Source organism: Rhinolophus hipposideros, assembly GCF_964194185.1.
Source record: "Rhinolophus hipposideros genome assembly, chromosome: 11".
In the NCBI taxonomy this organism is placed as follows: Eukaryota; Metazoa; Chordata; class Mammalia; order Chiroptera; family Rhinolophidae; genus Rhinolophus; species Rhinolophus hipposideros.
Window position 1 is genome coordinate 29,984,032 of NC_138057.1, and position 15,916 is coordinate 29,999,947.

Consider the following 15,916-nt stretch of genomic DNA (forward strand, 5'->3'; position numbering starts at 1 on the left):
AGAAAATACACTGCTACGCTCACATACTACCAGACATATGTTGAAATACTGCTTGTGGTTAGGAAAGTCAAACCGTTTTGCACATAGTTCTCCAGGCACAGAGCTGAGGAAAGGGTGCTGCTGTAAATCACACAGGAAAGCTAAAGCTACTTCTCTTTTATTTCCTGCATGGCAGGCCTTTCTGTACATCAAGAGACAGAATGTGGATTTGGAGGACAGGCACACACACTTGCCTAAATTAGATAAGGTCTTCAAAAATACCCAAATAGAACACAGATGGGCTAAGTTTTCCATTTGCAAGTAAACGTAAACTGTTAAATGGTCCAATGTGGAAATTAGGGGTTCAAGTGTTTAATAATCCAAATCTGAACCCTTCATGACTGACACAAAAAATGTGCCTCCCAAAGTGAGAAAATTGAAAATCATCCCAAAGGGCATAATTTTGTTGAATATCTATAGCTGCCGATGCCTGGGGAAGAGAGAATGAAAATGAAAAAACAGCAATAATGATTACCACAATCTGAAAGTTAAATTGCATACAATTAGCCCTAAACATCATCAGTACAATTGTTATGAGAGATGGGAAGATTCAAACAGCTTCACTAAATATAAGATGTGTGAACTGATACTTGAGGGTTAGGGGAAAAAGGGCTGTATAACAACATAGGGTGAGGTTTAGAAAGCAGAAGAAACAGAATTAAAAGCTCAACTTTTCATTCCTCATGATAGTAAGATCTGCAATCTAATCCAATGCTGGTAGAACTGCTCTTCTTTCATAGGTACATTTTCCTTCCTGGACAAAAAAGGTATTTAAACTCAATGCCTTTTGGGGGTTGTAATATTTTATCACAGACCTGCAAGAATCGATGTGCACTTAACTTCTAACTTCTCTTTGCCTTCACATCTAATCAGCCACTTCAGTCTTAAAGGTTCTTCACCTTAATCTTGCTCTGATCTCTCCCTACCTATCTACACCAATGGCCACTGCCTCTGCCTCTCCCCATGGTATCTTGTCCAGCGTAGTAATGGCCTCCTAACTGGTCTCTCCATCTCTTTATTTCATTCTATTGTGATTCATCTTCCCCAGGCCTGCCAGAGTGATCTCTTTACAACATAAATCCTATGTCGTCCCCTGCTTAATGTCCTTCGATGGTTCTCCTTGTCTCCAAGACATTCCAGAAAAAGGGGGAACAGCACGAAATGGAAGAGGAAAGCTTATAAAAGGCCCTTCCTTCATGGTCCATCTCACCAATATTATTTCTCACTAGTCCTCATAAGGGCCCTATATTCTAGACATTTATCTGATCTTCCTATACATCTGGATTCAATGGACAATTAAGCATTTTTAAGTGGGAGGTTAAGGATATTGCTTAGCTGATTAAGAAATTACAGGGGGTGGGAAAGAAAATGAACACACCATGGTACTAAAACAAGACCCATTATAATCTGAATAAAAGCATTATCTAATATCTTATCTTGACATCTCTTTGGTATCAGTTTCAGTACATTCTTGGTAATTCTTGGGATTTTGGTATCTTGTTAACAGTTCTAACCATTTGAAATGTGATGACAGATATAATAGCAAAAACTCCTATCAGAAGCCCCAGACGTAATAAATCTTTTAAAAACCTAGTCATACTACACAGAGGTCAGCATTTGCTTAAGTTCAGTTATTAACAGATGCACAAAAGGAGAAATTGTTTCCTGTTTTCCTAATTAAACAGGATTTTTTTTAAGAGTGGGAAAGAGTATTATAACAATAATTAATGAACTGGTAACTCTCAGCTTCTTCCACTATTAACTTCCTCACTAAACAGAGGCCCTCCAGACAGGGTAAAAGAGACAGAATACACTTAAGTCCACTGAGGATTCAAGCCTTGGAATCTAGTAATGAAAGTACCCTCTTTTCTGATGAAAACCAGAGGTAGTCATTTCTAAGGAAAAAACCAGTATCCTTAGAAAGTTGACCTAACCGTAGACTATTGTAATTCAATACTTTGGGATATGTTTATTCACAGGTTGAGAAGTTTGACTTAAATATCAAATAGATTCTGGCTGAGATAGAGAACTCCACAAAACCCGGCAGGGGAACCATTCTGTATCCTGCAGTACAGTCTACGTAGTACAGTAAGTCCTCAATTAACTTCCTTGATAGGGTCTGTAACTTTAAGCAAAATGATGTAAAACAAAACCAATTTTACCACAGGCTAATTGATATAAACAAGAGTTAAGTTCTTATAGCATCTCATCAACATTAAAGAAACAACACTGACTGAAAGGATTTGCTGTATTTCCAAACCCCATTTTCACTTGCTTGCTACTAAACCAGTTGTTCTCTACCCTGGCTAAAACATCTGTTGCAATTTGACACACTCACATGTCTGGGCTGAAGAATTTAATTTGGTAAGGCAAAAATTGAGACAAATAAGACACTTAAGAAAGTTACAATGGAATAAGCATTATGAAAGGACAAAATGCTACATGGAACTAGAATGACTGGTGCGATGTGTTATGCTTAGGGATAACAGAAGGAAAAAGGCTTTAAAGAAACACAATGACTGACTGGATCAAGATGGTGGGCTCAGCCTCTGCTACCATCCATCCAATCCCAAACCCTAAATAAAGATACAGGGAAAAGAATGAAACCTCAATAGCACTAACAAGAAAGGGTGTAACTAACTCCAAGAAGCAGATCCCCAGCACGAAACTATTAGTAGGTGTCTCTGAGGGGACAGTTCGGGCAAGAGTGGAAGTAAATACCAAAAAGACAAGCTACCCAGCTGTTGGGCCAGCCCACGTGCCACCCTGCTCCCAATCATCTTCGGCACGTGAGGTAATCTGATTGATCTGATCTGAATCTGAGACCTGTGATCTGACCCATCATTCACCAACAAGACAAGCGGGTCCTCACTAGGCTGAGAAAGGAATCAGTGCATCCAAGATGTGCCACTAAAACACTAACATATACTTTAAAAATCACAAACGTTTAAGGAAAACCAATCCTGTAAAAGAGAGGTGCCAAAATTAATAAAAATTAATTAGAAGAGTATCTGACTTAAGGAATCAGATAAGTGGAAACGGAAGATGAGTTTAAAAGAGGCATAGTACATATTTTGATAGAGATTCCCAAATATTTCCCATCAAGTTAAAAATCAGTAACAACTACATACACTTCTAAGAATATAAAAATATTATCAAAAAAGAGCAAGATGTGTGCTGTACACCTGAAGCTGAAGCTGAGTAATATTGAGTGTCAACTATAATTAAATACATATATGGTCACAGGATGTAAAGTACAGCATAAGGAATAGAGTCGATGGAATTGTAACAGCAATATACGATATCAGAGGGGTAGTCGACTGGCGGGGATGGGGCAGGTATCACTTTGTGATGGGTGTAAATGTCTAAGCATTATGTTGTTTTGTATACCTGAAACTAATAAAATAAAATCAAGATGTGCTGAATATTGGATTCTCCTGAAGATCAAATGAGCAACTGGAAGATAGAGCCTCTAGATTGTACAGAACATAGAAGAAAATATGAAAAAGAAGGAAAATGGAACACAAATGTTAAACAATATGCAGAAGCAATCCAAATGTTCTATTACTTTTCTAAAAGACATTATAGAGGAACAGAAAAACAGAAAATAACAAAAAAATTTCTGGACCTGAAAAAAGACCCAATAAGCAAGATTAATCAAAAACAAAACAAAACAAAAACCAACCAAACAAACAAACAAAAAAACCCTAGACACATCTTAAACCTCCAAATAAAAAAGAGAAAATTCCCAAATCTTCCAGAGAAGAGAAAAATCAGTTGACCATCAGATCTCTAATCTGCAACAGTGCATGCTGAAAGGCAATGGAACCTTGTCTTCCAACTGCTGAAAAAAAATTAAATTTGGTCTGTATCCACCCTAATTATCATTCAAATGTGAGGGCAAACATAACGATTTTTTCTTTTTTACATTCAAGAATCAGAAATATGCTCGAAGTGAAGGGCAACCAAAATGCTAAACATATGGATAAAACTAAATGAATATTGACTTTATAAACAATAATAGTAATGTCTTCTGGGTTTTAAATCTAGAGAAAATTTAAATAGTAGCATATAAGGAGGAAGTGGTAAAAATAAAGTTTTAAATATTCTATCTAACATTCTTGAATTGTCTGGGAAAGGGTAAAAGTAGCAATTAACTAATGGTGTGCAAAAAACAGAATAAGGAAAAATAACAAATTCAAACAAAAACAAGGAAGGAAAGGAAAAACAGAACAACTGGGAACAAAGGGAAAGCACATTGTAAATTAGTAGAACTAAACCCAAATATATCAGTAATTATATTGACTGTAAAAAGAGTCAACTTCACCTTATAGACCAGAGAGAGCAAACTTTTTCTTAAAGGGCCAGATAACAAATAGTTTAGGTTTGTGTGCCGTGCAGTCCCAATTGCAATTACTCAGCTCTGGCACTGCAGTGCAAGCAAAAGCGATCAGATAATCTGCAAATGATGGGGGTAGCTGTGTTCCAATAAAACTTTATTCACAACAACAAGCACACTGCTTAGTTTGCTGACCCCTGCCATAAGCCACATATTTGAAGTTAGTAAGCTGCGAAATAACAAAATGAGTATTTAAGAAAGATCACTGTAGCAGCAAGGTGTATAAAGGATAAACTGGTGGGAAAAGAAAGTATAAGGAAGCCATGGATACACGAGACAGAGGATGGTGAGTACTTGGACTAAGGAAATGGCTATTAGGAGGAAGGTAAATTTTGAGTGTCTTTTACTCTTGTTGCCGGTTGTTGACAGAGAGTCTGTATCTACCTCCAAATAGAACAACTCTATTTAGCTCAAGGTCAGGGTTGGACAGTCTGTCTTGTGTGGGAAAGAACCTCTCTAGCAGCTGCCTAGGTCTAAAAATGGATAAGGATAGAGGCGACGCCAATTTCTAGAGGGATGGAAATAGAAGGGAGCTGGTGAACAGTAAGATTACCAGGCATTTAAAAGCAGGGAAGGTTCAGAAAGACAGGGCCATTCTTCCTGCAGTTCCCTGTTCGAGGTGCTAGTGAAAGGGATGAGGAGCCAAGTTCCTGATGGCAATGACTAACAGAGGCGTGAGAAGTCAAATGGGGCAGCCGCATCACTCCGAGTCAAGGAGGGGCTGATGTCCAGGGAGACCAATGCAGCTGGCGAGAAAATGCTGACACTGGTGACACTAGAGTGACTTTAAGGTGTCATTTACCTTTACGGTTTCCTAGCAAGGATACCTGAGACATAACAGCTGCTCAGTCAATGTTTGCTGAACTAAACTGAATTCACACAAGACTTTGGTCAAAGTGATGGACCTGATCATCTATTTCCTCAACAGTGAAATAAAGACCCTCATTATGTAACTATGCCGCCTGGAGAATCACTGGGAGGCTGGCCCCACCCCCAGAGCTTCTGTACTCTGGGCTGGCAACAGTGAACGTGCATTTCTAACAAGTTCCCAGTGGTGCTGATGACCCAGGGATCACACTTTGAGTACTACAGGCTGAGGGCTCCAAGGGTTAAATTAAAGGGTGTTGATTATTCTGAGAGCCTCCTACAATAATAAGGGAATTCAGGAAGTACACGCTTTTTCATCTATTCTCCCGTCAAGGGCTGAGAGAATTCTCAGGCGAGTATGATTTATAGAGCACGGTACTTTCTTGGAGGACTGGATTTCCAAACTTATTCCAATGGCATAGGCCATTAAGACTCCTAATGGATTGAGGAATTAATGAAGTATCTGGCAATGAGGCTTTGTGTATCATTAGATTCCGTCAGCACAGAACTTGGCAAAGGGCATCAAGAAATGATGAGCTGTGAAGGAGTTCAAGGTTCAAAGCACACCACTTTCCCTTTTTTTCTTTTAGTGTGATTGGTAGTACGATTTTATTGTTGTTTTGCTAATTTTATGATTCTTTTTTCTTCCATAAATAGACAGGTAATTCTAAAACAGGCACAAATGCTTTTTATTTTAATTAGTCCTTCCCTATCAGACAAATAAGTTAATGATAATGATATATTAGCTAATTCTTTTTTCCTTTTGCTCTCCAAAGACACTTTTTCCCCAAGTACTACACAGCAAGCTAACGTTCCCAATTCAAACAGGGAATAATGCAGGACTCAATGAATGTCACCATTGATGCAGGAAAGTCAGAGGTTTGAGGCTAAAAGTTGCAATGTGCTCCAACTCTTTAATACAGGTTTTAAAGCAGACTCCTTTACTTTTTTTAAACGCAGAAAATTTACGTTCTGCTCATCAGTATTCATGATGTCAATCACTCATGTGCTAAAACTGGCCAGTGCTGGGGAAACAATGATATGGTACGTGTTCTGAGTTCTACAACAAGACGCTTACAGTCTAGGAGGACAAACAGACATGTAAACAACTGAGCCAGGAGGAAAGCATAATGCAATAGCTTTCCTATGACAGCAAGATTCAGAAGGAGCAGAGTGAGAAGTCGATTGATACCAAGAGAAATTACCTTTACCCAGGGAGTTAAAGAGCAGCTAGAGAGGGAGGGAAAGGGGAACATGGAAATCCAAGGTCTGCAGTGGACTGACGCTCCCTGCAGGGAGGCTTTGAGCTGCTTTTGTGAGAGGCAGCAATTCATACACAGGTCTGTTCTCTGCTCGGCTGTCCAGGGATATTACAAATAGCAGATCCGATGACATGGTACAGTAAAACTCAATTCTGAATATGCATGCATCAGTTCCTAAGTCCTCTGTCTCTCTAGCAGCCACCGCCAAGAACAGTTCTTTCTACACTTCCAGTTGAGAGCATTAAAATAAATGGCTCATGCTGTCAAGCGTGTTGAATTAAACCCTTATTTATAATATGCATCAGAAGCCATTTATCTCACTGCTTTTTGTTTGGTGAGATTCGTCCTGCAAAAGGTGAGAAGCTAAGCAAAAATCAAGAAGCAGGCTGAAGAGAAAAGGACGGCAGAATGAGCTCAGCCAGGCCAAAGGACAGAGCTGGAGACTTAGCAGAGGTGGCGGGGGTAAGAGCGAAGACTGCACTTACTCAAAACAAGGCTAGAGAGTCTCTGGTGGCCCTGAGAAAGGTTAAACAAGAATCACAAAAGAATTTTAGAACTGACAAGGCCAAAGCAATTCAGACATAAAATGACAAATTAACAATGAACGCTTCTAAAAAGTACTGGTCAACAGCCTAATCCCACTTTGTTTCATTTTGGATCAGCAGATACACCACAGGGAAGAACACCAAGGAGGAATCTTTCCGGAAAAACCTTTTAATCAGAACACTAACTTCACATAGTAGGTGCTCAGTAAATATCCACTGAGTAAACGAATGATTGTTTCCTTATTATATATGTGTTAATTCATTCTTTCAGCCATTGCAATACTTATTAAGTATCTTCTACACAAAAGGCATTTTGAAAAATGGGGAAAAAGATACAAAGATAAAGAAGATAAAATCTGTATATTCAAGGAGCTTACACTGGCATACAAAACCAGCCGTGACAAAAGCTTTGCAGTGGTAACCACGATAAGCAAGACAAAAAAGTGCTCCTGGATTTGGAAGGAGAGAGGGCTGGACTAGCGGAACAAAGGTCTGGCCAGCAGATGAGACTCAGCTGGTTACCTACCTCAACCCCAGCACTGCCACCATTCTTCTACTGAAATCTAGAGGAGGGGCAATAGAGGATGACCTTCACGACAGTCACTTAAGGGACACGAAATACAGGACAAATCAGCAGGGATCACTCTGCCTGGACGGCTCAGGTCACATGGCAGGAGGGCTCAGGCTGGTGACCTGTGCACCACTCTGAAGAGAGGGCCACGAGTCACCAAGGCCAGGCAATGCTGGGTCAGTTCCTTCAGGTTGGCTCCTGAGAACTCATAATGTATGTAGTAAAAAGGCAGTTTCTCCACAGTCCTAAGTTTCCTCAATTAATTTCTTGGAACTCTTTGGCTACGTGCAATGTACCCGGTCAGGCACTGTGTTGGAGACTGGTGGGGACATGCCTGCTGCACACTGGCTGAGCCTGCAGCGGTGGGGACACAGGGTGGCCCCAAGGCTCAGTGCAGCTGCCCAGCAAGGTCTCAGAAAACTAGGGAAGCCGGCAAGAGCAGGTGGGCTTGGAGCTCGTCTTGAAGAACTAGCAGGTTTCAGCCAGTGCACATGCAGTGGGATAAGGAAAGAAGGAAGACGTGTAGATGGCTGTAACGATGCTCAGAGGCGAAAAACCATGAGGCAAAATGGAGTTAAGAAGTGTGAGCACAGCCAAGGGATGACGGGCTAGAAAGGAAAGACCTCAGAAGATCTTGGGCGGTAACCTGACACAAACCTCACTTTCACTTGCCAAGGTGCAAGAATGACGATGGCTTAGTAGTGGCAGCTAATTTTCAGATGGAAAATAGGACTATTTTAGGTTTAAATCTAAAAAAAATTTTAGGTTTAAACTATTAGGTTTAAATTTCAGGCAACCACGCAACTCTCCGAAGCATCCGGAAAATCAGAACGACCTTTGGCTGAGAGTGTCTGTTGATCAGACATGGCTCTCTGCTTGTCCATCTTTTGCTCCTTTGGGGTTGGACAAATTCTATTCATCTTATTATCAAAGACACCTGGCACAGTGTACAAACTAAGTATCTGGGGAGAACCCTGACCAAATACTACAATACTCCTGTCTTCCCTACGTGGACAGTATTTCATAGTAGTTAGAAGCATGGACTGGAAAGACCTGATTTTGAATTCTAGCTCAGCACAGGCACAAAGGCAAGTCACAGGAACAGCAAAAATAACATGGCAAGAACAAAGAGAAGTGAAGGGGCGAGAAGTGTGTGAGGGAAACCAGCTAGCCTCTGAATGCTTCCTGCCCTTCTCACCTAAAGCCCCTCAGCAGAAAGCACAGCTTCACCTCTGCACTTACTACCTGGGCTGTCAGAAAACCCAGACATAAAAGCAGCATTTGTAAATAAAGTAAATATTAAAGGCAACATCACAATCTCATGTTGAAAGAGGCATTTCACCAACAGTATATACCAGCATTTGCTGAATCACAAAATAGGTGATGCTATCTGTGCTGAGAAAAATCAATCACTTATCATTTCTACTTCTCTAACAGCCTGTTTGGGTTCCATCCTTCATTTCAAGTTTATTTCAAATTTAAAGGGCAACAGGGGCATACAATTACAGCATACAGAGAGCTTTAGAACAAATATTATTCTGAGTACTTATTGTCACTAAACATCTTCCAGCTGATGGGCAGGGAAAGCAAGATTCCTAAACTACAAAATAAACATTCTCTAAGTACTCTCGTATTTGCATTTTTATTTCTTTTTATTTCTTAATATTAAAGAGCACCTGCTTCCTAGGACATTTCATTATTTTAAACTATCATTTACAAGAGATCAAACAGATAGTCTTACTCTCCCTGAATAAAGCATTTAACTGACCTTAGAATTACTGATTATTTACTTTTTTTAACAAAAGGCACTCTGTCTTTTTTGGTACAGTTGGACCCTGCTAAAGTCACTGATGCATGTGCTCTCTACCTATAAAAAATTTACTGAGACTTGCGAAGTGATTTATAACTTAAGAGGACTTCTAAACTCTATTTTTTTAGATCTCTCTGAATTAATGTTAGAAATGATAATATTTTAATCATTTAATTCCCAGTGTAAAATTTAAAAATAAACACAATTTTCCTGTTTGACACAATTTAGGTAGGTTGACTGATAAGCTTTCTACTGCTCCAAGGACAGGCCAAAAAAAGAAAATTATTTATTTATTATGAACATAAGATATGATTTGCTATTGGTATTATCAAATCATAGATTAGGACACATATCTATTTATTTCTGGCCTTGAGCTTGAAGGCCTAAAGATATCTGACCAACAATACAGAATAAATCAAAGATAAAGACGAACTATCCATAGCAATATTTGTTTTGAGACAGTGCAAACATCCAATCCCATGAAAGCTGCAGTGTTGTTCTGTTCATTGTTTTCTTAGAGAGATGTGTATGGTTTCTCAAAGCCCTGTTTTCAGTATATTTACTGAAATTGCATTCATTGGTGAGGTCTGGGACAGAACAGTAAAGGCATCTCCCATTCACTAATCTGCAATAAAGGACTTGAGTCCCACAAGTCAGGTTTTAAGCACCTTTTTCTTATCCAACTTTCCACCAGCATTTTTTTTAACAGTTTAAATGAACATTTATATACACTCTTGCTGCATATACTTATCTTGGTGAATGGTACTTACTTGAGTGGTCAGGAAAAGGAAAAATAAAGAGATCTCATCATTTTTCTTTGGTAACTACACAAGCTGCTCTGTTGGGGCATGCTTCTTGCTCTGAATACCAGAAGCTGTCCCAAGGCCCCCGAATACACCTGACCTTTATTACAAACTGTCACCTATGAATTGTTTTGTCTGTGGCCTACCCCAACCTCTTTGCCTCTTAACTTTCAATTATGCCAGCAGCAGACCACATTGAGAAAATTTATGTTTAAGTTAAAATACCCCAGCATCATGTCTCCAAACACAACTGAGCAAGCAGTGATGAAAAGCTATAAAGTCAATGCAGAGCAGACATGTCCTAGCTGACCTTTGATAGGAAGAACCTCTCCAGTGGAGACAACTATGGTCCTGAGAAGAATTGATTCGGGGTACGGTCCCCTGCGTGAACAAAGACTGTCCAGTCCAGAGCCCATCCCTTCTCCTGCAGCCCCTAAAGACCACCATTCTCTATTCAGGTTTCTAAGATGGTTGCTTCAGAAGAAAAGTCACCTAACTGTGACTTTGGGGATTCATCTTCTAGAGAAGTCAAATGTAGGCTTTCCAGTCACTTGACATATTCTTTTTATCATTCCCAATGAGGGAGTGGCCGACAAGCAGTAAAAGAGGCTCTGGGCAAAGGTTTGGGACTGAATCCTAATGCCGTGCCCAGTGTGGCTTTGCATGGCATTACTAATCAGGACATTGCTTCTGCTTGATTTAAGCAGACTTCATTTGAGGGCTAGTAAATGGTCAACATGTTTTCAATGATCTACTTGTGGGTAATTTCTCCAAGCTTAGTTGCCATACTGGTCAAGTAAAGAGTACAACAGCAATTACTCCTCACGAAGCTATTCTCAGGGTTAAAAGAAATAACATACATATGAAGTTTCACACAGAGAAATAACATATACACAAAAGAAATAACATACATAGGAGGCTTCACACAGAGAAATAGTAAGAGCTAAGCGATGTTGCCTCACATGTTCCAAAATATCACTCTCCAACCCCAGCCCAACTCCTCACATGCTAAAGACAACTGAGCCTCTTCCTTCACCCAGATCACAGGGACCATTCGGCATGAAATTCCTCAACTGCCCTGCTCTCCTCTCCGCCTTCAGATCCACAGATTGTTGCAAAATATTTATGCTCATAATTATATAACTATGAATTTGCCACATCTTATTATTGAATGCACTGATAGAAAAGCAAGTTACCATATCACAAATTTTAAAAATATTTTAATAAGTCACTTCAATATTATTCCTTTGTAAACCTGCATATTTTATTTTAAATATTTAAAAACAAATTTCTGAAAAGAGATCCACAGTCTTGACCAAAAACTGCCAAAGGAGTCCATGAAAAACTTAAGAGTTAGGAATCCCCGACACAAAACAATCAAAAATGTCTACAGTTGCTAAGAACACAGAGATTACAACCATGCACACACATTAACAGAGATTTCAGTGAATAAGAAAAAATGAAAAACATCATGTTTAGATTACTGGAATTGGGTTTATCCTTTTCCTTTTTAAGGCTGTCGTTTTCATATTTTTACAGTAATAACAAAAGATAAGGCATAAACCATGACATAGAGCTATTTTTACTTTCCTGTCGGTTCATAATCAGAACTGGTAGATTTGCTAGCACAGTAAACCAAAGACACAATGTATTACACTCAGTTTCCCTTCCTTTGCAACTAGCCATAAACAGATCATTAAGAAGGTGTAGCTGCAACAGAGGAATAAGGTACCGTGTTTCCCCGAAAATAAGAGCTAACCGGAAAATAAGCCCTAGCATGATTTTTCAGGATGACATCCCCTGAACATAAGCCCTAATGCGTCTTTTGGAGCAAAAATTATTATGAGACCCGGTCTTATTTTGGGGGAAACACGGTAATTCCAGACATGCAGTTTTCTTCATGAAAATAACAATACCTTATTTACATTATCTACAATGTTCTCTGCCATAAAAAAAAAATTGGCTGACCACATTCAAACAGGTACTCAACTAGCCCAGCAATTAACTCTTCAGCCAAAGGGTGAAAGCATTAACATCTTTTAAAACATCATTTCGATTAAAAGTAAATATTTTTCAGATGCTAGGCCACATCTGACTTATTCGTGGGTTGGCTTTTATAATGAGCTTTTCATTCTCCCTCTATTTCTTAATGGAGTTTTCTCAATATTTAAAAATTCCATTTCTGTGAGATCCTTTCAAACAGAACAGTGAATTACCCAAGCAGATGTGGGAAGAACGTGTTCATACTCTGAGAGACATTTACTGCTTATATTATGGCTCATTGGCAATCATAAAACTAAAGTGTGGTCTTCTATCATCCACATTACTTTTTTAAAAGATGAAGATAACCCAGCTCATCCTGAAATTCACACACCTTTATTTCTCTCGTGTATAGGCCTAGCATAAAGAGAGAGGTCCTTTAGCCGCTCCACGCAATAAAGAGAAAGGTCCTTTAGCCGCTCCATGCAACGAGAGTCCATCTAGCTTCAGGGTAATAAAATACAAACTGCTTTTGTCTAAGTATGTGTACACATATAGTTCAGTGCTTCCATATTGAGTCCAAAGTGGTACTTTTCAATGGTAAATTACAAAGAAACAACATTATTCTTTGGAATCCTCCTTAAATAGCCCTCATTAGATTAATGCAAAACGAGGAAACAGAAAGAGGAGTTCAAGCCCTCTTGTTTTTCTTGTTTTGCTTTGTTTGTTTTTGTTTTGGGCTATAAAGGTAAGATTTGAGGCTCACACTGCTGCTGGTATCCAGGCGATTTTCAAGCTAATGTAAAGCCCTTGCCCCCTATCTGTCAGAGTAGAGGTACTGACGAATGTAGTGGGAGCTCCACTGTCCCACTAAAGAACAGGGTACCTGGGAGGGTATTCCCATGTGCCTCCGAGCCCTCGTTTCCACAGCTGTACTTCACAGGATCACTGCGGGAATTAATGGGATAATGGATGCAGGAGTGCTCTCTAAACATAAAAGGCTGTACAAACATGGCCACTGTTACAATTTTCTTTAAAGGATAAGGGGAAAAAGAAAGAAAGCAAAAGGCACAAGGGCTTGAGTATGCAACACACATGCAGCAGAAAAACAGACCACAGCGGTTACCAGGAGAGCGTACCACCAACGGACAAAGAGTGTGACTTTTAAACAAATCTTCACAAAACAGCATGGCAGAACTTGCTGAACCTGTGGCTGGAGCCCGGTGTCAGGACAAGCACCAAAACTCTTCTCAGACGAGTCTGTCCCAAGTTCCCTTATTCAGCCACACTCAGTGCCGTGTGTTGTTGCTGGTGCTGTTGCTGTCCTGCTGACAAGCAGGTGTGCTCATTCTTCAATCCCAGCTTCCCATTCCAATGGCAGATGTGATCATCACAAGTTAACTCTTCATCACCAGTGTATGCTTTGCAGGTTTAGTTTTATGACAGAAGGGGGAACAAAAGCTCTCCTTACCAGGCTCAGGGTTTTCATCCAGGACTTTCAAGTAGTTTCTTCATTTTTTCTACCCTAGCCATGTTTAATAAACTGGTTTTTTTTAAAATCAGCGTCACTAAAATGTATCTGTCTAGCACTCGTCAAAATATAAGACACTAGATTTTGTGCTCACAGACCCTTCTTAAAGTATAAGGAGCATGTATTTCTGCTTTCTTCTAGAGAAAAAAGAATCTTCCTTTAAATTATTTTAAGGTTTTAGTTTTAAAAAAAAAACATCTATATGGTGGAATGGAAAAATTATTCTATTACTAGACCTGTGTGAAGTTGGACAAAATGACACACAGGGTTTCTCTATCTCTCTCATGTGAATTCAGACCTCATTTAACTTATATTGGGTTAAAGCTATTCCTATGAAAGTGACACACTAAGTTTCCATTGGAAACCATCTGCAAGCCCCCAGGGAAGAAAGAGTCACCTGTTCAGGTTCACTTGAAATATTCATGAACTCAGCAGAGGAGCAGATTAACGATAGAGCCCCCAAGCAGTAGAGGATTTTGGTTTGTCCCCCAGGTTTTAGGCTTTATGATGGTCTTTTCACAGCTCAGCCCACCTGCTCATAAAGTGCTTCTATGCTCTACCAGGATTATATTTTATCTTGCAAACTTTTACCTAATGAAGAAGAACAGGATGTACCATTAATTCTTCCCTTTGCAGGTAAAGTGTAGTTATCAGTAGCCATATATGAGAAATCATGACTGGGTTGATACCGCGGTGTGTGCCTATTTTTTGAAAGTGACAGTTGGGCACATTGGGTATGTATCACAGGAATCAAAAACTTTTATAACATTAGTCAAATAAAAATATGCTTAGAAAGTTGTATTTGTTGGGGAAAGGAGATATGCCACATATTTCAAAGTCAACTGAAAGTGGTGTTATTGTTTTGACTGGTCCACCGTACTGAACTTTCTCTGAAAAGGTCAAAGCGCGCACCACAAAAAAAAATCTAGCCATTCCTTCATTTGACTACACCAGACACCAATGGAAAGGAAACTTACCCCTTCTGAAAACATTTTAAATGTGATCAAATTAAAAGCTGCACCAAAGAGATTATTTTTCTTAGCAAGAACTTACAAGCAATCTACTTGACTAGAGGAAAAAATGCAAAGAAAATCCTTTACCACAAAATAGTTTCCTGAATCCTTCCACCAGTGAACCTTCCATCCATCCAAGAATGTCTTTCCTTCCTGCTGATAATAAGCTGGGAGATAAATATTTTATTTTTTTCTATAAAACCCCAACTGATGTTTTTAAATAAAATAAAAATACTACATGCTACATGCTACTGTCCAAAAATGACCCTAGAATAGGTAAACGTCATTTTAAAGGCTGTGTGTTAAAATATTTAAGAGAAAGAATCTACTTGTCAAGCTCATACAGAAAGCTTTGATGAGGTTATAAGTGCATCTATCAAATTTTCGTCTCCCTTGGGGCTAACCTACTGGGGAAGCCATAGAAAGCCTGGCCTTGTGTAATGAAGGAGCTGGGGGTTTAGAGTTCTGGACAATAGAAGATCCCAGCCAAGAACAAAGGTGGGGGCCTGAGAGAGATTCTGCAGTGGTTCCCTGACGAAGGCACACTGGCACCGGGTGGCAGGCAGCTGTGCTCTGCTTTAAGCCACAGTTCACGCTAAGGAATTGGACCCATCTGATGGACCATCAACTCCCTTGAGAGAATTCTGACCTCTCACAAACCTAGCAAAGTACTATCTGTCAATTGTTAGCAAAAGAAAGGCTAAGCCAGCAAATCATGGAAAAGATTTTTCTTTTTTAAAGTCTAATTTAAATAGCTTCCATACCTTACCCTTTGGGAATTATATTCAGTAACTTTTTTTAACAAGGAAAATTTGGTTTTAAGGAGCTTATGGGAACATTTAACTTGGACTGGAAAGGTTATTTGCTCAGTGTTAGGCTAAAAGCCAAAATCCACTTTTAGCCAGAAATGATTTTAATATTATACCTCACAAGAGTATTGTGTCCTGTGAGCAGGGGGCTGTGATAAGCAGTGTAGTAAAGTCATGACTTCCCCCAAAGACTCATTAAAATGTATTATTAAGTAGAAAAAAGTTCAGAAATTCCGAAAGGAAACCGTCTGTACTATCTCAGAAACAGTAAAAATGCTTTCCAACTT

The 15,916-nt window shown here is 39.3% G+C and overlaps 1 protein-coding gene across 2 annotated transcripts in view; it reads right to left on the reverse strand.

The window, feature by feature from the left end:
* Window positions 1–15,916, reverse strand: part of KDM4C (lysine demethylase 4C) — a 350,804-nt gene that overhangs the window by 58,908 nt on the left and 275,980 nt on the right. The window lies entirely within an intron of this gene.